General features: G+C 46.3%; 1 protein-coding gene across 1 annotated transcript in view; it reads left to right on the plus strand.

The window, feature by feature from the left end:
• Nucleotides 1–1,572: 1,572 nt before the first annotated feature.
• The window catches only part of LOC147707980 (amine sulfotransferase-like), a 357,336-nt gene continuing 336,220 nt past the window's right edge, over nt 1,573–22,688 (plus strand). The window contains exon 1 of the mRNA XM_086926799.1: nt 1,573–1,743. The gene's annotated coding sequence lies outside the window, so the exon portion shown is untranslated. The remainder of the gene's footprint in view (nt 1,744–22,688) is intronic.

The following is a 22,688-nucleotide window of genomic DNA, read 5'->3' on the forward strand; positions in this document are numbered from 1 at the left end:
TGGAGTGTGCTATTCCGGACCTGTGTTTGGGGTGTCGGCACGGGTGTACCTTGAGCCTGGCTTGTCTCTGGCATTCTTTGGGACCATCCTCAGTCTCCGTAGTTTGCAGTGATGCAACTGTTGCCCTGTGTGTAGTGGGAGCACAGGCTGTTGTCTGTGGGACCACAGGTGTGTCTATTTAATCCACAGCCGTAGTATCCTGACTGCCCATGCAGTCACTGTCCTCAGCCTCTCCTTCTTCTGCATCTGTGATGTTTAACAGTGCAATCATAATTATTTCTGTGTGTGATGTCATGTCACATTAAGCATCATTTTGCTCATAATAAATTAATGACTGTCACACATTGTTCACGTGTTCTGACTTCTCATTGTGTGTTTGACTACAAACCTGCCTAACATTCCTGTGTCTCCCATAGTGCACTTGTTTGTGGCTGGAAAATGTGGACTGGAGATTTTTTCTATACACTTGTGCTGAACTGAGGTGATGTGCTAATTTTAATATGTCTCTTTTAATGGTCACTTGCATGCATCTTACCTTGAGATGTGCTGGCCACTCCAAATGTGTCCAGCTGTGTCACCCCACCACAGTTTCCGGCTGGAGTGTGGACTCCACGAGGTCCTCCATGGGTGTGTTCCCAGGCTGTGTTGGAGGTCCCCCTCGTGTCTTCTTGGCTTCCTTCAGCCTCTCAGCAATCCTTTCTTTTGCCCAGCTGCGCAGGTCGTACCAAGGCTTCTTCAGTTCATCAATTGAGTGGTGTGTGACCCCAAATGCATTTACTTTATTATGGATCCTAAGCCATATTTTTCTTTTTTGTGCCTCTGGCACCTTCAGTGAAAGTTTCCCAAAGAGCTTGTCATGGCTTATGACTACATCCTCTATAGGTGTGTCAATTTCCTTTTCACTGAATTTTATTTTGCATTTTTTGCCTGATGTACTCTCCCCTGATGTAGTTGGATCCATTTTAGACAAAGGACAGGTCTGCAAACAGAGTTGTTGCATGTACTGTCCTACTCCTGCACTCATCTTCCTCCTCTCACAGGAACTGAGCACTGAATGAAGCATGGGCTGGCTGACTTCCTGGTGGTGATGTCATCACTATGCGCCAAAAAGCGACCTTGCAAATTGCGATTTCACTATTAGGGATTTCGCTATTTGCGATTTCGCTATTTTCATGATCCTAATTAGGTTTTCTTTATTTGCAAGTTTATTAGGTTAGTAGCGATTGCGATTTTTAGCGATTCGCTGATTAATCGCTAATTTGTTCGTGCTTTGAAAATAGCGATTCTTTATTTGCGATTCCTCAAATTTTGCAGATAAGGAATCGCTATTTTCAAGTTTGATGCATGTGCCTGTTAGAGGTTGGCCTGGGTAAGCTCACTAAAAATCATGCAACACTGTTCGATTGTTGAAATAATCACTGGGCAGCCGTGCGCATTCCGCACTTTCAATGACTTCACAGCCACTGCTGCCAATGGGCAGACACAGGACGGCAGTTGAATTCTGAACTCTGAGCCCATTCGCTGTAAAATGAATCCCGTGGTTTTGCGACCAAGTGGGAGTCTGACCCCCGAGGACCCCACGTGGCCACTGTGGTCATAGCGCCGCCCGAGCAAGCCGGCCCGGGAACCCTGACTGCAGCTCTCAGCTGACAATGAGCCGGCTCAAGCGAGTCATTAGACAAGCGGAGGCCTTGGGCGGCCGACATGGAAATGCAGCTGCTCTCTCTGCCGTCACTGCATAAAGTGAGTGTGTGCGGAAGGCAAGTTGTGGACACATAAAATAATTCACCTAAGAAACATGTTAATTTAAAGTTCCAGATGTTGTGCTTCCCATAATTTGGATCCTCTGCCTGCCAGCAGTGTCTATTATTTAACACCATCCCTGCTGATGGAATTCTCCTCCTGTGCTGGCCCTTATTAAAATGGGTGTGGTCGTGACGGAACCATTCGGTCATCAGCACAGCCCAACCGTGACTGATGACGGAATGGTTCCGTCACAAGCATCGAAGGGGTTAAGCGCATGAATTATTGATGATTAAGGACTAGGAGCTCTGGTCGAAGGGAGTGGTGAGTAACAAACAAAACCAACCTATTCACTGTGTCTGCAAAGCCACGTCACGTGTCTGCACAAAGTGCAGCTTTTATTACGGAAATTATTACGCACAATCATGACACCACACATCTCTGTTTATTTAATTTCTTTAGAAGTAACTATACGTGTACTGTGTCTCAGCCTCCCTGTCTGAGGATTGCCTTATGCCAGTCTGCGGTGGCTCTGGAGTGTTGTTGATTTATTCATTTATTTGGCAGCTGTCAGATGAGGCCTTTCACATCCTGGGAGACTCTGCCCAGGAGCACGTGGGATAGAGAAGCCCTGAAGTAGACTGATGCTACTTGATTGGTTGCGGGGGAGGAGCAAGGAGGCCCTGCTATATACTCTATGTGCCTTATTACTTAGCTAGGATAGCCTGGTGCACACTGAAGCATTCACTTCACTAAGTGTGCCCTGTACTGAGTGCTGACACACACATAGCCTCATACACAGCACACTTTGTAGCATTGCTGAGTGCAGGCATGAGGCAGAGACACAAACTCTAAACACAAGGCTATTTTCAAGTTGCCCACAGCATAAGCTAATGCACAGAGAGAGATTATTGTATCGAAATATGCTCCACACCATGACTGTATACAGTTAACACTTGGTTATTTGTAGTATTTATTCAGTCTAGGTAAACTCCTCTTCATTACTTGATTTTCCTTGTGAGTGTCACTCATAGTTGTTGAAATGTCACTCATAATTACACTGAATTCATGAAAATGTCACACATAGCAATCTGAAACCTTATCAGCTATGCACCAATCTGATATTTTTTAGGTGTGGGACAGTTTTCAAATACATTCTGAGGCAGATTGTGTGTCATCAGACTTCCTGTCCAAACCTAGATTTCGAAGTAAGAGTTTTGAGGGTGTTGTTTTAATACTGTAGAAATCTATGAGGTGAAAGATAGAATATTAGAACATTGGAGTGGCGAGAGCTCCACTGAAGACAATTGAACAGCAGTGGCCTATATAACTTGGTATAGGTCTTCTGCTCTCAGCATTACAATCTCCTAATATACAGCCTCTACCTCTCTCTTTCCCTTGCCTTTCCAAAATATATCTGGGAGAAGGAGGTCTCGATAAATATATGGTTTACGCTTCAGTAAGAATAGCTTAAGTAAGTGAGTATAAATCAGCATTCATGAGAAGCGAAACCCCTTCTCTTATTGGCCTAAGGCTCTGGACCTTTGACGCAGGTAGGAATTAATCAGAAGCTGAAATTCAACAATTTAATTTCTCACCACAATTAAATAATACATTATTGTAGTCAATGATGAGATTTGATGTGAGTGTAAATGATTTTATTCAAATCTTTTAGTAGGTATCTCTTTATTAGAGATCATTTATTTATTCAATACAAAACAGAACATATAGCATACAGTATGTTCCATATAAGTAACTCCCTATTGAAAATATTAAGACGTGAAAAGTATCTTGAACCAATAAAGTGTTTTAGATTGAGTGTTGTAAGCATAAAGCTTAAGAAATTTGAATAACACTTCTCATGAAGAGAAGAGTATAATAGTCAGTGGAGTCTCAGAGGTAAAACATAGATTCTGGAAATATATGAAATAAATGAGTCTCAGCAAATAGCTCAATGACGAGCTTAGAATTACACTGGGGTGTGATATCTCAGCCCCCTCCTCCTTTTCTGCTCCTTTCTGCATGGGTTCAAAGTATGAGTGGTGTGGCAGAGTGCCGCAGATCACCACGTCTTCACGTGGTTGGTTGGCCCTGCTATGCAATACATTATCTTTCCACTTCTCTGGGCCATCGATGCCTATTGTGTGGTCCTTTACAGAATGCTACTCGGGCCCCCCACATAGAAAGCCCTAGCTCTTCAGGCCGCCTCCCATTCCTACTTCATGGAGGCCCAGGTGAGCAGTTGCATCTTCTCCCCTGGGGCTTCGGCGCCCTGTGGTGGATCTGCCTTCACACGGGAAACCACTACACCAGCAGCAGTCTCACTGGCCCCTCCATCATATCCCTGCTCAGGTCAGAGATGAGCACCTCGTCCAGCACTCAACCAGGCTCTAGCCTGCATGGCAGCGGTGCGGCCCCAGCCGCCAGGCCGAAAGGTTGCAGCAACAGTGCAATCACCTCTCAAGTCTCCAAGGGGCCTCTAACCGTGTGCCTCCCCATCGCGCTCCAGTTACTGTGCAGAGGACTGTCAGTTGCAGCGTAAACCTCCTGGATGGAGCAAGAGAAAAGTGTGGTACGAGAGATCTTCCCTCTAGCACACGGGTACTTATAGTACGGCCCACAGGCCATCAGCGGCCCGGCAAGCCTTCCCTGGCGGCCCGCGGACCTTGCAAACATCATACCTATGTGTTAAAACATTTTTTTTAAAGAGTGTCTGCAACCGGAGCGCGACTCTGGGAGACTCTGCTTCTGTGTGGGGGCTAGGCGATTCATTCCAGCGATAGTCAGAGTGGAGCTTGCAGGAGCGCTAAGAGGAGGTTAAATACAACAAAGCTCCATTAACATACAAATGGTCTTTTAAAGACCTGTGAAGTGCTCTGTATTACAAATTAAACTTGTAGATAAGGATAAATAATATGTTTATTTAAGTTACATGGAGCAACGCCTAGGCAAACCTGGCCACCAAAATGTCATTCTTGCTCTCCTTTTCATCCCTGACATTTCACTATGTCCTTCATGCAACAAATTAAGTAATCTGGAACGTAAACAGCTTGGCACTACCAATCTTCAATCTCTGCGGATAATTTTGTCCACAACAGATAACTCCGACCAAACAGTCCAATATTCACAATTTTTTTTTTAATTCCACATTGGAATTAGTAGGTACACTCAGATGTTGCATGAGTTCTACTACAATGTCATCTTTCTCCACTGCAGCCTTCCACTCACTTTCCGTGATGGCTCCATTACACGATTCAGAGACATTAGCCACCACATATTCGAATTTTGAATTTTAAAACATTTATAGAGCGCACATTTACCAAGCGGTTTCTTGGCGTTAGGGATGCAGACCCGTGGTCAGGGCAGGAGGTAAGCCGCTAGTGTGGGAAGGCTTGGGAAAAGAGGAAGGTTTTAAGGGCTTTTCGGAACTCTGAATAGTGCGAGGAGGACCTGAGAGAAAAAGGAAGAGAGTTCCAGAAAACAGGGGCGAGGGTGGAGAATTTCATGCCTCCCAGTTTCTTTCTCCTAAATCAAGGAACAGAGAGGAGGAATTGGGAGGAAGAGCGCAGCTCTCTACAGGGGAGGTAGGCCTTAATTTCTGAATTGATAAATGCAGGGGTCGTCCCTGCCCGAGCCTGAAAGGTGATACAACCCATCTTGAAGAGGGAGCGTTCCCGGATAGGGAGCCAGTGTAAGGCTTTAAGTAGCGGGGTAACGTGATGGGACTTGGGGAGGTTGTATGCTAGTCGGGCGGCCTGGTTTTGAACCAGCTGAAGTCGCCGCAAATCATAAGCTGGGATACCAAGGTATAATGCCTTGCCATAGTCAATACGAGAGATGACCATGGCTAACAGAATGAGTTTCAAAGCAGAAAGGGAAAAAAAACGGGAAATTTTGCTGATGGTGCGAAGAACCAAAAAGCAAGAAGAAACAACAGAACTAATCTGGGAGTGCAATGTAAGATGATCATTCAATTTTATCCCTAAAGTTTTTACTGAGGAAGAGGGAATGGGGGGAGAACCCAAGGAGGGAGGCCAAAATGAGGGGTTACAGGGACTGGAGCAACCACCTATAAGGACCAATTCGGTTTTGTCAGGGTTTAACTTCAGGTGGTTGTAATTCATCCAGTCCCTGATAAAAATCATAATGGATTGAAAATTGTGAATGGCGTCTGGGGAAGAGGACAAATCAAAAATAAGCTGAAGGTCATCGGCGTAGTTATATACTGTGACCTCCATTTGCTGTGACGCAAAAACCAGGGGGAAGATGTACAATTAAACAACAGGGGGGACAGGGAGGAGCCTTGTGGAACGCCACATTGAACCTTGCGAGAAGGTGCAGAGAAATCGTCCAGATGGACTGCCTGGGTACCGTCCCTCAGGAAGGAGGAGAGCCAAACCAGGGCCGATCCCCTGAAGCCAGCCGCCTTGACACGGGTGAGCAGAATGGAATGGTCAACCGTGTCAAAGGCGGCAGATAGATCAAGAAGGACCAGGGCCTGGGGCAGATTGGTATCCATTCCCTCTCTGAGTTTGTCCACGACGGACAGGACAACTGACTCCGTAGAGTGCCTAGGGCGAAAGCCTGCCTGACAAGGAGCTAACCTGCCAGTTTCCTCGACAAAGGCACTGAGCACTTGGGTGACATATCGTTCCAAGATTTTACCAAGAAAGGGAAGGAGGGAAATGGTGCGGTAGTTGGCCATGGAGGTGGGGTCTGCACCAGGTTTCTTTAGTATGGGAATTATGGTGGCAGATTTGTGCAATTGCAGAACGATGCCCTGGGCAAGGGAGCCATTGAGAAAAGTAAGGGGAGGTGAAGGACATGCCAGGTAAATTTGTCTGAGAATTCGGGCAGGACAGATGTCCAGGGGAGAACCAGACTTAACCCTTAGAAGTAGGGATAAGAACATTTCCAGAGTCAAGGGAGGAATGTAATCAAGAAATGACTGATTGGGTGGAGGCTGACGGTCCGAAAAAAAGGGAAGAGGGGGTGAAATGTTGGACTTAATAGTAGAGATTTTCTCGATGAAAAAATTATTAAGCAAGTCACAGAGGGGCTGGGAAGGAGAGGGTTTGAGGGAGACTCTGTCGGAAAAGGCTAGGCCCTGCACGATTGAGAAAATTTGTCTGGGTTGGTTTTCGGCAGAGAGAACATTCAGGGAGAAGTAATTAGTCTTAGCAGTAAGAATGGCTTTTTTGTATAGATTAAGAAGTGAGGTGTATTGTAGTTTGAGTGTAGGGCAGTAAGCACGCCGCCAGGCGCGCTCTACCTGCCGAACCGCAAGCTTACTCTCTTTAAGTTTGGCGTTAAACCACCTATTTGCATCTTTGGCGCGCCTGGCCGCAACGCGTCTCAATGGGGCTACTTGATCGCACCCACTAGCAAGCCATTTGTTGATGGAATCTGCTTGAGCGGAGGAGGAGAGGTCTTTAATATCGGGAGTTGAGGCAGAAAGAGAAGAGCAAAGGGAAGCCATGTCAACGTGGTTCCAATTGTGCCCAGGTGTTCTTGGGAAGGGGGGGTCTTTTAACAATAGTAGGGTGAAGGATGAAAGAAACTAAAGAGTGATCTGACCAGGCACATGGGGAAACTACGGGGGAAGAGACTGGACAATTGAGCGACCAAACCTGGTTCAAGATGTGACCATGAGTGTGAGTGGGGATGTGACAATGAGATAAAAAATTTAAGACTATGAAGAAATTCCGAGAAATCTTTAGACATATGGTCCTCTGCAGGATTCTACGGCCAAAAGTTAAAGTCCCCTGGTACAAGAAAGGAGGAGTGGTTCACGGCCAGGGTGGCCAATAGTTCCTGTACAGCGGGGATAAAGTGAGGCATGGAATGAGGGGGACGATACATAAGCAAACAGGTCAAAGGCGTTTGGAAAGAGGCAGAACGGACGACTAAATAGTCGACCGATGTGATGGGAGGGGTTGATAACAGCTGGAAATGAAGTTCGGATCGAGCAATCAGGGCAACGCCGCCACCAGCTTTCCCCGTAGGTCGATCAGCACGGAGAGCATAGTAGGGCGAAGGGAGGGCCGCTAATAAAGTGGGGAGAGAATCAGGACAAAACCAGGTCTCTGTGATGAACAGAAGATCGGGTTTGTGAGTATCGAGCAAAACAAATAATTCCTGATAGTGTTTGACGGCCGATCTAGTGTTCAGAAGACAGACCGAAATGGCAGGGACAGCGTTAGTAGGGGAGTGCTGCTCCCGTGAGGGGAGGTGAGGGGAGGACAAACAAGATAAGTGGGGTAAAGGTAGCGGGGTGGGAGTGGTCTGCCTGAGCCCAAGAGAAGCGATATAGGCAATAGTGGGGGGTGCCAGTGGTCACGAACCTTGAAGGGAGTGTAACTGGGCCGAAGAATAAGTATAAATACCGGCATGGTGAGGGGCCCCGGGCCCCGGCCGGCCACGGACGGGCGCAGACGGGCTTGCCTTTGGCCGGCGTGCCCGCTGCGCGCGTCCGCTGCTCGTTTACATGGGGCGTCTCTTTTCTAGGGCTGGGAGCGCATTGACTGGTGTGCTAACCTTGGAATCACCACTGCTCCTCCTAAGATGGCGCCCGCTACCCCTTCAGCCCTCCGGGACAATCGGCACTCAGCCGTGCCGGACCGGGGCTAGGGGAGCGGGAGAAGAGCAAGGAGGACAGGCAGCAGTAAAGGTAAAAACAACAGAATAACGGTTTTAAAATACTCCAACGGTTAAAATAGCGAGGCAAGCCCACACGCGACCACAGCAGCCTCAAACCCACTGCCACTGGGGTTCTAGCGTGCGCTGCGCGTTCGCATGGGGTGTCTCTTTTCTAGGGCTGGGAGTGCAATGACTGGTGCGCTAACCTTTGAATCACCACTGCTCCTCCTAAGATGGCGCCCACTACCCCGTCAGCCCTCCGGGACAATCGGCACTCAGCCGTGCCGGACCGGGGCTAGGGGAGCGGGAGAAGAGCAAGGAGGACAGGCAGCAGTAAAGGTAAAAACAACAGAATATTCGTCACCAGTATCACAATTATCATCTGTACACTGCAATTGTAGTCTAGACAAACAGTCAGCATTAATGTTGCGTATACCTGGCACATAATTCAAAGTGAAATCATATCCTTGCAGTCTATACAACCACTTGGTTATCCTGGGTATTGCCTTCCCTGCACCCTTGGTTGTGAAAATATCAATAGTGACCTATGGTCAGACCTGACCTCAAAATGCGTCCCCCAAACGTAATTCTTGAAGTAATCAACACCCCACCAACACGCAAGGGCTTCCTTTTCAATGACTGAATATGTTGACTCTGCACCCTTCAATATACGTGACGCAAATGCTACTACCCGCTCTTGACCCAGGTGTTTCTGCATAAGTACTGCCCCCAAACCATACGCGCTTGCATCCACTACAACAATGCTTGGGTCTACTGGATTAAAGGTTCTTAAAGCCACAGCCTTCAAGATCTGTTCCTTAATCATTTCAAATGCTTTCTGGCACTCGTCCGTCCATGCAAACTTATTACCTTTTTTCATTAACACTCTTAGGACAAGTACTTTATCAGCAAATTGGTGAACAAATTTCGAATAAAATTCCGCCAACCCAAGAAACGAGAGTAATTGTTACTTGTCTTGGGGAGACAGTGCATCAGCGATGGCATTTAATAATTTTGTCTTTGGTTTAACTCCCGTTTTTGATAAAGTGTGTCCTAAATATTCTATTTCTTTGACTCCAAACTTACACTTGTCCATTCCTACTGTTAATCCCGCATTCAGCAATTTGTTAAGTCTTTGATCTAAAATCATGTCATGTTCCTCCTTGTTCTCACCCCACACCAATACATCATCTTGAAATACTAGGACTTTGTGTGAATTCTCCAATATTGTGCACATCACTCTCTGGAATACAGCAGAGGCAGACACCGTCCAAATGGCATCCGCACAAATCTAAATGCCCCCTCTGGTGTTATGAACGATGTGAGTTGCTTCGTTGCAGGGTGTAAACACACTTGGTGATATGCACTCGAGAGGTCTATTAAAGAAAAATACGCTGCATTGGTAACTGAGGATCCCATCTCATTAATATGTGGCAGTGGATAGCGATCGACGAAGATGTTACGATTGAGGTCTCTTAAGTTGATGCACATGCACAAATTTCCATCCTATTTGCGTGCTAAAACTATGATACTAAGCCACTCTGATGATTCGATTGGTTCAATCACTTGTGCCTCGCACAACCTCTGCAGTTCCTTCTTTAATTTTTCTCTCAGTGCAAACGGGACAGTCCTTGCCTTGTGCACATATGGAAAATAATTTGGTTTAAGGACAATGCGAGGCTCAAATTTGGTTAAGCACCCTAGTTCACTTCTAAATAACCTAGGATATTTTAAAATCCACTTGTCCTTCTCTGAATGCTCTGTTACTAGCACTTGATCAGGATGATTCGGATCCAATTTCATCCCTAACATTCTTTGTTTGCATCACCCTAGCCAGGTTCTCCCCTTTTCTACTACATAGACTTTGCTAGTTGCTTCCATATTCTTGGGAGATAGTTTGCAATTAAAAAAACTTATCAAGGGTAACTTGACCCCACAATAACCCACAGGTTCAATGTCTGGGAATTCAACTTACATTTACCTATTTTTATCCATGCATCCTTGTCTATGATCGTATATGGAGAGCACGAATCCGCCCACACTAGGATTTTAGTACCATTGATGCCCAGGATACACTTAGGAGGGTTGTATCCTTCACAAATTTAATTAATTTCATCATCATCATATATCACACACACTTCTACCGTTTCTCTTTCATCAGAGAACTCCTCATCACTGTCCTCTCATATGGCATTTACAGTACGCCTCCATTTGTTGGATGTACTGGTTTTGTACATACGAGAAAAATGCCCAATTTGTTTACACTTGTAACACTTCTCTTTGAGTGCTATACACTTATTAGAATCAGCTGTATGCCTGGTGCTACCACATCTATAACAAGCATGATTATATCTAGGTTGGGAGTTCTTATTAATTTGAGGCGCACTTTTAACAAACTTGTCGCTTGCCTACTTGCTATGCTTTTTCTTTTCAGTAGCACACACTTTGGTCTGATACCTCTTATCTTTAACTTGATTTGAATTGAGTTCCTTAACGCACTTAGAAGTGTTCTCAGGCGTCTTGCTACCTCTATGGATTTTTTTAAAGAGGGATCTTTTAAGTCTCAGAGTTTTTCCTGTATTTTGGTAGTATTCGTTCTATTAATAAATTGATCTCTTATTATGTCTTCTGTTAGATCTTTAAATTTGCATGTTGATGCAAGTCTTCTAAGTACCGATATATACTGCTCAACTGATTCTCCAGATTGTTGTGCTTTAGAGAAAAATGTGTGTCTTTCAACTACAATGTTGATTTTTTTACCAAAATTCTCTTCTAGAGCTTTTACTATTTCTACATACTCATCCAAATTGCTAGTTCCTGTTCCCTCACATTTATTAGATTCTTCATCTGCTTGGTTGGTGGAATCTACTCTAACTCGGACAGGTAATGTTTTTAACACTTTTCTACCCTCAACCCCTAAATTGTCCTTTAAAAGTGCTACTTTGTGGGATGATACAAAATCTTCGCCGCCTATTGCCTCTAGATTGGTCTCAAAAGACTCAATCCAATCCTCCCAGGGCATTATGGGTTCCCCAGGGTTTTGTAAACATTTTGGTGGAGCTGTCACAGATGATGAATCCATGCTGGCAGGCACACCAAAATGTAAAAGTTAGGGGTTCTAATTATTTTATAATACTTGCTCGAACTATATTAATATATATTTATCACTCATCATCATCATTTCATCTTTATGTCGACAATGTTGTCATAAAAGAATTACATTAAATTAGACAATTAAAAATTAATACAATACGTTAAAACACATTAGGAACTATAATCATGGGGTATCCTAGGAGCTACTTCATCACAAGTAAGTGCATGACAGGAAACATAAATAAATACATGATCAGTTAATGGCCTGCCCAGCTGGAGTTAAGAGTCCAGCTCCCTAGCAACTATACAAATGTATCTGCTAGAACCTATTTCCAGCGGTATTCACACATTTCCTTCCAATGTTCCACATGGCTGCTAGAAATTTAGTTACAGCAAAAACAATTAGAGGAGAAAGATCAGTTTTAAGTATTCTATGAGCTTGGATACATTGCCTAATCTTCAAATCTTTACAAATAGGAATGATCCAATTCTTTCTAGCTTTCTGGTAAACAGGGCAGAAAAACACCACATGTAATTCATTTTCCAACTCTGAGGTACAAGCAGGACAGTTTTTCGAAGTAGGTAAGCACCACTTGTTCGTAAGGGCTCTGATTGGCAAAGAGCCGTGTCTCCATTGGAGATACAGCTTCCTAAAAACAGCTGGACTAACATCGTCGAATACAGACTAAAATTTATAAAAATCTTTAGTCATAAAAAACGTGCTGGTTAAAGTACCGGTTTGGACATTCGATATGCAAGCAGTGAGGTTAGATTCATGGTACAAATTCACCAGGTACTTGCGCGATAAATTTCTACAAGCATGCTCCGGGTCAGACCACATAGACGAGAGGAATAATCTCTCTAATTCCTGTCTTACGTATTTCAACCAAGGAAGTTTACCCGCATTTGGAAGACTTAGGACCTCTTCAAGCTCTTGCCTGTAGTTCTTAAGCTCTGGGGTTACCCAGAGTTGCCTCCAGAAAGTTAGGGGTTTGAGGCCCAGTTCCTCATTTATGGGTCTAAGGCCCAGATCAAACCTGAGCGGGAGCAGGGGTGTGGTAGGGGGCAATGATACCAACTGTCTTAAAAATTTGTTCTCTGTGACGGCGATCGCGGTTGCACAGTTGTGACCCCACAGTTCACCGCCATAGATTACCACCCCACGTGCCTGCAATTCATTAATTTCCAGAGGTGGGCCAATTGGTTTAACTGATGATTTATTAAGGAGCTTCAGAATGGCTCCCGCTTTTTGTGCGAGCTTTAGTTGGGATTTTATTTGGTGTTGTACCCAGGTCATATTTTCATTAAGGGTAAGACCCAGATACTTGAACGTCTGAACTCTTTCAAGCCGGACTCCACCTATCGTGGGGCTCGGCCGTGTTGTTCTCGGAGGGTTAAAAATCATGAATTTTGTTTTCAGAGTATTTATTTCTAACCCCCCAATCCTGACAGAAAGACACAAAGCCGTCCAGAACTCGCTGGATACCCATAGGGGTCTTGGAGAGTAATAGGGTATCATCTGCGAACATAATCACAGAGATCCCAGACCCAGGTGGGTGATTACCCCATTGACATAGAGGCAAAACAGGGTTGGCGCCAGAACGCACCCCTGTCTTACCCCCCTGCCAACGGCGAATCTAGCTGACAAGGTACCATCTTTCCCACACCGAGCTTGTGCAAAATTCTCAGTGTGGAGTCGAATTATCATTTTCAGAAGAGGGGGAGGAATACCCAGTTCCAAAGCACACTCCACAATTTCTGGCGAGGGACTAGATCGAAGGCCGCACGAAGATCCACAAAAACAGTCTATAGTGAGCTGCCCTCGATCTTAACAGTTTTCCTGAAAAGCATGGTTAATCGAAAAATCTGGTCAGTGGTGGATACATTCTTTCTGAACCCAGCTTGGTAAGGGCTTAAGATGTCGGATTCCTCCATCCAATCTAAGAGGCGGTCTAGAATCAACCTCGTGAAAAGCTTTTGCGATACGTCGATGAGGCTGATTGGCCTGTAGTTGGCTGGGAGCAGTGGTGAGCCCTTCTTGAAGATAGGGACTATCTCTGCTCCCAGCTAAGTACTTGGGACCGCCATCCCTCCGCAAAACTGCGTTAAAAATAACCATTAGATAGGGGGCCCAGACCCTTGGTTCATGTTTGAAAAGATCACCAGGCACTTTATCCAGCCCTGGGGCTTTACCAGATGGGAGTTTGGAGATGGCAGCCCTAACTTCTCCCTCAGTAAAAACCAGCTCGGTCTTGTCAGCCAAAAAAACATGAACTAAACCTCCTACAGCCAGGTCCTCTATAGAGTTATCCCCCTGGTACAAGGTATGAAAATGTTCTTCCCACACCTCCGCAGCGATGTTAGGTGCTACTCCCGAAACAGGGTCGGCCGACCCCGTGCTCACAATTTGCCAGAACTTCCGAGCGTCTCTTACTGACAATGCAGATGTTAAGTTTTCCCAATTCTCATTCCCCCACTCAACCTTGGCATGGTAAATTAACTGCCAATATACTGTCCTCCTATGCTTTATAAGTTCCCGGTTAATGTTTTGTTTCAGGGCCTCGAGGAGTTCATTTTTCGCAGATCTACAGGCCTTATTGTACCAGGTAGGTTTATTACCAGCACTTCTCCCTCTAGTACCTGGGGGTTTAAGATCTCTGCTAGGGTATTGGCTAGTTCCTTGTTAAGATCACTTAGCCTTATATATACTTCAGGCGAGGGGTGCTGCTGCTTTAGCGCGCCAGCGGCTTCTAATACTGGAACTACCCGAGCATATAGCTCCGCCACTAGGTCTGGATGGGTGACCAATTTATCCCATCTAACCCTACGCCTGTTGGTTGATAAAAGGACCCTATTGACTGATCCGCACTCTGCGGTGCGGGCATCTTTGGAGATACTGGGGGATAAGAAGTCTAAGATCAGCGCATTATGATCACTTTCTCCCCTAGGTATCACCCTAAAATCATGGACCTTGTGCCAAGCACAGCACTCAACAAAAATATAATCCAGGCGTGCCTCCTACTCAGGTTTATTAAAAGCGCACCTTGAAGCGGTATCCTATTTTACACGGCTGTTACAGGCCCTGATTGAATGGTTCAATGTCAGGGTCATGATTCGTACGGCCAGTGGTGCCCATGACCTTGCAGGAGGACCCACAACTTGGGGAATTTTCCAGTGCTCATCCTCTTCCTGGTTTGCACCGTCCAATAGGCCAACAAGTGGCTCAAAATGAGAATTGAGGTCTCCCCCTATCACAAATGTAACCCCATGTGGAATCTCATTTATGAAGGCGGAGAGCTCTTCAATGGTTCTGGACTCAGATGTGATACTCACAGAGTAAATGTTGATCAAAGCGAGTCTAGAGCCATTCTGCCACTCTAGAACCACACATTGCACATCCTCTGTTGCTGTATCCATTACCCTGACGCTACAGCCCAAATGGACTCCCACCCAAATTGTTAACCCCCGACGGTCTACCCTTTCCCCCCCACCTTGCAGGGACAGAGTATGAGGCAAAGCCAGATCAAAATTGTTCTTCCCTCGCCCAGGTTTCCTGAAATAGGCAAACATCATTCGTATCTATGAAAGATCCCCACTCAGGGCAGACCATTTTGTTACAAAGGCCTGCCCCATTCCACAAAAGAATTTTTAATAATGTAGAATCAGATGGGGGCCTTGGGTTCGCAAGGTGGATTCTACATCGGTTGAAAGCGTAGCCACATTAAACAGCAATACTTGCCCCATGACCTGACTATCAGTATTAGGCCCAGAAGAAGCAGCCACCGATATACCTGGGTGTTTCAGCTTCACATTGCCTATTTCCTGACCACTACACTGAATCGAAGCGCCTGTCCCCCCACCTCGACTCCCTGAACCAGCTCCATGGGGCAGTCAGTCTACCTGATCCAGGCAGCTGATACCTGTTGATGTGAGAGTAGTCGGTGGGCAAAAAGGGCTCATAGGGGTTACTCCTGTACTCTCTGTTGTGCCCCCTAGGTCCCACCCTTGTCCATCCCTCTTCAAGCCAAGGTTCAGGTTGAATGTTAGCAGGTGGGTAGAAGAATGACAATGGGAGTGTCTGAATTACGGTATCTGCCATTCTGCCCTGCCAGTTGCAGATATGCGAAACTATACCAGGATTCCTAAACTTTACCAGAATACAATCGCCATTGATTGTTTTGTTAGTATAACCCACCCACGGAACCCTTCTAACCATTAGTATTTCACTTGAAATATGAGGGGGAAGAGGTCTATGGGTGTTCAACCAGTTAGCAACTTTGTTTTTCAGGGACGCAAAAGATTCTACTGCTGGGTTGCTAAGCTCGGGAACTCCAGTTATAACCACTGCGTGGGGAGTGGCCTCAGGGGGTAAGTTGACTACCTTTTTTAACCTCTCTCTATTGCCATCAGCATTAGACCGCTCAACATTCACCGTAACCTTACTGACCAACCTATTAGAGTTAGCCGACACAGCAGACTCGATGTTCTGTACTGAGACAGGGGGGATTACTTGGGAGAGATGGTTGGTGAAACGGGGAGGTTAGATGGAAAAGCACCCCCCCAATGGCTTATGGGGCCCTCTGCGCGATTTCCAAAGATTTTAGATGGTCCGCCATGCCCCCAGTGGCTGTTTCTATTGTTTGTAGCCTAAGGTCGATGCGGTCAAGTCTAGCAACTAGGGGGTCAAGGAAAGTTTTCAGAATATTTCCCAGGGCATGGGTGAGCTGGTCACCCCCAGCATTCATTACATCCCCAAATCTGAATGCGGTTTGCTGCGCCACTGGCAGGTTTTGGGGTAGTGGATTGGTGATACTATTGTTAGCTGGAGGGACCACCCTGGGTGTTATGGGACCTGTGGACTCAGAATTTGTGGGCCCTTTGTCTAATTTTGCCTTTTTTCCACCCCTGACCTGCGGCCCACGTTTCCTTTTAATGACAGCCCCTTCCCTAATTCCTTGTGACTGGGGAGTTGTAGAATCGTGCCCAGCTCCAGATGACACACTGTTATCTTGTAATGACACAGGATTAACCTCAGGAATAGCTGGGAGGGGGTCTCTGTGTATTACGGGGCTGCACCTAAGCTCTTGAAGTATAGTGGTTATTGTTTGATCAATACTGTCTAAGATGGCTGTAGGAAAACACCCGGCCTTTTCTGGGGTTTTGGCATTAGCTATTAGACCCAATGAGGATCTTCTAACACTTTCAATTCCATGCGAGAGCCGTCTTTCTAGAATAGTTAATTCATTGGTCACAAGTGAATTTGCTCTGAGCAGAAAATTGTCCAAAGTACCTGCCACCATGGTACTTGACGCCATGGCTTTACTTCTGGTTTCCCGGCTTGTCATAGTCCTTAGTCCACACTAGACCTCTGCCCAAGAATGAATAGGTGCCGATTGTGCACTGGTAGCAATAGTCAAACGCCAAGAGGGGTGGCCCGGTCCAGTCTTACTCTGTCTGTAACGGGCTAGAACGGGCCTGCCCTTGGCCCGGGCCCAGCCCGCGCGCGGTCCCGCGAAACGCGGTAAGGGTGGGGCTAAAATAGGTGGGGAATGGGCCGGAAGAGGACCAGCTGGGGCCGATTTGGGAACGCAACACCCGCTGGTCCTCGCAGTCCCGCGGAGCCGCCCGGTCTCAGAATGCGGCAAGGTTCATAAAAGTTATCAACTTAATCCAGCAGGTATAATAAGTAGTAAAAGCTTTTATTCGACATTTTTGTCACTAAGCCAACATACATATAATACACATACTTTTTCATAAAATAAAAATTTGTTACAATGAATAAAAACTTTAAAAACATTCATATTGTACAAAAGCGCTGATTGGACAAAGTGCAATTCAGGGCATATTCATTAATCATGGGTTTTAAGGGGGATATACATACCAGGGTATTATACTCGACTAGTTCAATCAACTTTTTTTTTTATGTCTCTTTAAAACAGTTATATACAATAGTAAAAATATTAAAAGACTAATATTAAAATCAATTAATCCTAGAATGGTAATCCAAGCTTCTTTCTGATTATACAAACACCATGGAGAAACCTACTCAGACCAAACACTAATAGCCTACTGTTAGAGGATCTAAATATGCGTTCTGCCTCTTTGAATGAACGTGTCCCCATATTTTTACATAGAGGCATGATCCATTTTTTTCGAGATTTAACATATAATGGACAAAAGAAGAGGATATGAGCCTCATCTTCTTTCTGGTTTAATACACATGAAATACAATGAGGATCTTTACTTACTCCTCCCCACCGGCAGGAATTTGATTTAATCTGTAACACTCCATATCTGAATTTGAGGAAGACAGATTTAGCCAGGGGTGGCTCAATTTCGTCCATAAAAAGTTCAAATGACGTAAGATCCTTGAATTGCAAGAATGTGGACGTTAGTTGTCCAGTGGCACGTTCATATATATGATTATTCACATAGTTCCAGTAGGCAGATTTTACCTGGATCTTACAACTATTAGGCAAGGTGATAGATACAGCTGGTGTTTCCCAGTAATGTGATAGGCCTATTACTGTAAACCAGTAAGATACATGTCTCAGCCACTTAATTGTGTTGAATGAATCTAATTCCATAATTTCCAATAAGCCTGCTCTATAGTTACTTAGTTCTGGGGTAGACCATAATCGCACCCAATAAAGCAGTGGTCGCAAAAAACACAAGAAATCAGTGCGCTTTACATCAATGTCTAAGTAGAGTGACGCCAAAGGTGTTCTTAGGGGCAGTCTAAGTAGGCGTCTGAAAAACTTGTTTTCTACAACGCCAAATGTTTTTTTAGAATAAGGCCCCCAAATTTCGGCCCCATACTGTGGAATTTTAGTTTGCGACCTGAACATCATCTGCGCCAGCTTGTCACCTATGCACTACGTGCACGGCAGCCATTCTAGGTCACCTATGTACTACGTGCACGGCAGCCATTTTAGATATCATGGTCTCCCTGTCCACGATCGATCGCCAGCGCGCCCCTCTGACCCAGCAAGCCTCCTCCGCGCACCCTGGCTCCCCCTCCCTCCTCCTTATGAGCATGACCCTTCTGCATGACCCTGTCCTTGGGAGTCACGCCAGCGCCTGACCAACACCTCCTCTCCTCCCATGAATGCCCCTCTGTTGATAAACCTCCCCTCTACGCTGGATTGTCCACGCAGCATGAATACCACTCCATTGATGGCCCCTCACCCCGTGTCCGACTGTCCACACAGGTCCGAGGCCATCGCCTAAGCCGAGAGATATCATTTACTGCCCTTATTGTATGAGGTCGCTCTCCTTCAAAGGACCCTCTATTGATCCAGGCCTCCCCACCCCTGTGACATGATCAGGCGCACACATCCTAAGACTCGACGAAACACTCAGCTGCGCGATGACTCTCTCTCTTATCAGCAGGTTGAGGACCTCCATTGTGAAGGTATATGGGGGTGGGATTAAACACGAGGATTACGGGGATGTCCTTTTTCTTGCCTTACAAAGTTGTAATTGTAATAAAGGAAGGTCACATGCCATAAACCAGTGTATAAGAGGCCAGGCCTCCGAGAGGCTGTTAGAGCACCTCGAGACAATACCTTGTTGTCTGATCTGATGTGTTCTGCTCCGTCGGAATAAACTTCTGTTTCCTGCCTTCTGGTCTCCGGCGCCTGCCTCATTGCTTGGTAAATTTGAATGGTACAAGGGCGGTTAGCGCCGGGCAAAACTTGAGAAAGGTCCTAGCCCTACCTTTTTCTACAATTGGCGTCCCAAAGCGTGGGGCCCATCAGCGACACGTGGATCCAGTGGGAGAGGTCCCGATGACAGAGTGAACGACTGCAACGATCGGGAAGAGCTCATGTCCGATAGACCCTCGTCTGACAGCCGATCATCCGACCTTCACTAGTTCTGAACAGACCTCTCTCGAGTGATCTACGGTCCTGATTGGGAACCATCAGGAGTGCCGCGAACATCACGAAGGAGAGAGGACGATCGGGCGCTGGATCCAGAGGACAGGAAACCGTCCATGCGGTCCGGGTAAGGTCGTGTAAACACGACGAATTGAGGAAAATTGTTTGTTTGGATAATACTAGTATTACGTTTTGTTGAAACCTCTGGAGATTCGCTGTCTGCAAACGGGGAAAAACAAACAGGCTCTCTCTTTGCAAACAGTGAAGGATAGGTAACGCAGACTTTTGTCCCCATTGTAATCCGTCGTACCTATCTTCCTCCCCCACTGTTTCCTGAACTGTCGTTCGTGGATTATTGTCTGGAGATTCTTTTTCTGCAAACAGGGAAGAACAAGGTCTCTCTTTGCAGGTAGAGAAAGAGTGGGTAACGATAACTTTTCGTGCCCACTTATTCTCCCCACTGAATTGTTGGATTGGCCGATTATTCGGTATTGGTTCGTTTGAGGTATTCACCGCCGGCAAACAACGGAGAATAGAAATATTCTGTCTAGTCTTTGCCCGCCGTGATAAGATAGGTAGTGCAGACTTTTTGTCCCCGGTGTGAACCGTCATGCCTATCTTCTCCCCACTGGTTGGTAGCCTGTTTAGCCCGGACCGCTTATTAGAGATGAACCATCCGGCTCCACTGGAGGGCACCCCTAATAAGGACATGTTCACTAAGTATGGACTAGTCGCTATAGCTTACACTAGACTATGGCATAAATACACGAAAAAGAACCCTGAAAGTCAGTGGCCACTGATAGGTTCCTTTAGTGAAAATAAAATAAAAACATTAGAAATAGCGCTCCAGAAGAATAAGACCACGCCCACTATGCTCGACAGTATCGGCATGTGGCGCAAAGAAACGGAACAACGAAAGAAAAGAGAAGAAGCAAAAATAGGGAAAGAATTACGAAAGGCAGCCCACCTAGCCGCAAAGCAACTAGAAGAGGAAATAAAAGAAAGAAAAGAAGCTACACAAAACCAAGAATCAGGGTCAACAGGCCAATGTCCTGTTAGGACCCCCTCTGCGCTCTACCCTGAACTACCCTCCAAACAACGGGCAAACGATGAGTTATTGCTAGGTCCCCCAATCATCTACATGCCCCCTCCATATGCTCCCAGCCAACAAAACCTGCAATCCCCGAGTATGAGTGAAAGTGACCCTAGTGCTAGTGCACCGGCCCTCACGGCCTCCGCACCAGCCGCATTAACAACTTCGTCAGACGACCCCGAGGCTAGCAAACAATCATCCGCCAGGCTAAGTAGGTTAAGCAAAGATGAGCGGGATGGGATCAACGAAATAGCAAAGACACGAAGGGAGAGCGAAGAATACACAATGAGCGTATATAATTCACATGCCGACAGTCATAGACGGCATTTCATTTTGCGGTTCAGCTACCACACCCTGAACGCGTATGAAGATAGGTATCAGAGTAAGGGTCCCGCTAAACTAACAACACTGTATAGAAAGATTGATGTTGGAGATGGGACTGAACGTGAGGCGACGGAGATCTTCATGCAAATGCTTGAGGTCTTCCGCCACCTCACGGAACAGAAACTAGAAGCCAAGGTTACGGTCCCTGAAACAACCTCGGCAGAGGTAGCCAATACTATGATGCCTATCAGAGAAGCGGCTCCTTACTGGATCCCGCCACGGGGCCAGGGAACGAGCGATGATGTTAATAGTGAAAATGCAAAGGGGAGGGTTGTGTACAATTGGGTTTACCAACCATGGGACCGACAAGACATCCTAACCTTTAAGCAAACCTTGCCCGACTTAAGGAAGAACCCGACGGCATTTTATACCGAATTAGGCACAGCCTTGGGTTCGACAATAATGACTTTAGCAGATATTGACTTGTTCTTTGGGTTATGCCTGCCAGCTGATGTGTGGAAGCAGATCCGGAAGGTCGACCACACGGATCTGTTTGGACATACCTGGGACCAACTCGGTAAACTAGATAGACAGCGGGAGCCGGGGAGTAAACCAGTGAAGGACATACTGGAACTCCCAGACAAACTGGTCCAGAAGTTAAAAACCCTGGTCCCGGAAAGAAAAGTCGACTGGTCGATAGTCACGGCCTGTCGACAGAAACCCCAGGAGGATGTGTCAGAATACTTCTCCCGATTCGAGACCGTGTTCTCCGACTACAGTGGCCAAGACATGACCACCGCAACCGGACAGCACCTGTTTGTGCAAAATTACGTAAAGGGACTAACACAGGAGGTCTCCCAAAAACTGCAGACGAGTGAGAGTAGTTGGGGGGCCTCCAAACCCGCAGCTATCCTTCAGATGGCTCAGTATTACGAGCACCAAAAGAATGAGAATGATAGGGCGTCCGAGAAAAAGAAGAAAGATTTAAAGGAAAGGGTAATGATAGCCCAGATACAAGGTATAGCGTTAGGACGGGAACACCAAAGGGGGAACTACCAATCAACCACCCCCAGAGATCTACCTCCTAAAGATCACACCCCAGCACCCCACACTGGACGTAGAGACGTTAGCAATGACCAATGCGCCTTCTGCAAAGGGCTCGGTCATTGGAAATTCCAGTTTCCAGTTCTGCTAGAAATGAATAGAAATAGGGAGTCCAGGGATGTGGCGGGTGGTCCGAGGAATAGAGTACAGGGACGAGGGACCCCCAACGACACCAATAATGACAGATCAGGAAGACTGAACACATTTGACCGTCCCCGACAGAACCAATATCAGCTATCTGAAGGTGAACATGCCCCCGACTTTGCATAGGACTGCCAGGGGCAAGGGAGGGATCCAGTCGAGCTCTGTGTTGACCAGCAAGGTCCTTATGTCACCGCTAAGGTCTTGGGTACAGAGTCTCCATTCTTGGTAGACACTGGGGCGACACGTAGTGTGTTATCAAAACGACTGATTCCAAGGGCACCCTTGTCTGGCTCACACATAACGTCGATAGGTTTCGATGGGACGCCCTCCACTAACCCCCTGTCCGTACCTATTACCTTTGACCTGGAAAACAACACTACTGACGCGACATTCCTACTCTCCTCCAACTCCCCTGACGCCATTATGGGTATTGATTTACTGAAACATTTTCGAGCTACCATTAGATGTTCCCCAGATGGAATACGAGTCATCCTGTACGACAACCCAGACATGCCCAGATCCCGTCCCCCACGACACATGTGCTCCATAACTGACGCTGACCTGTCCCTGCTTGACACCCTGCCTTCGTACCTATGGGCCAAAAATGACTCTGATGTGGGGCGAATGATGATTGATCCTATTCACATAACTGTACGACAGGACGCTAT

The sequence above is a fragment of the Lissotriton vulgaris genome, chromosome 6 (genome assembly GCF_964263255.1).
Source record: "Lissotriton vulgaris chromosome 6, aLisVul1.2, whole genome shotgun sequence".
Taxonomy (NCBI): Eukaryota; Metazoa; Chordata; class Amphibia; order Caudata; family Salamandridae; genus Lissotriton; species Lissotriton vulgaris.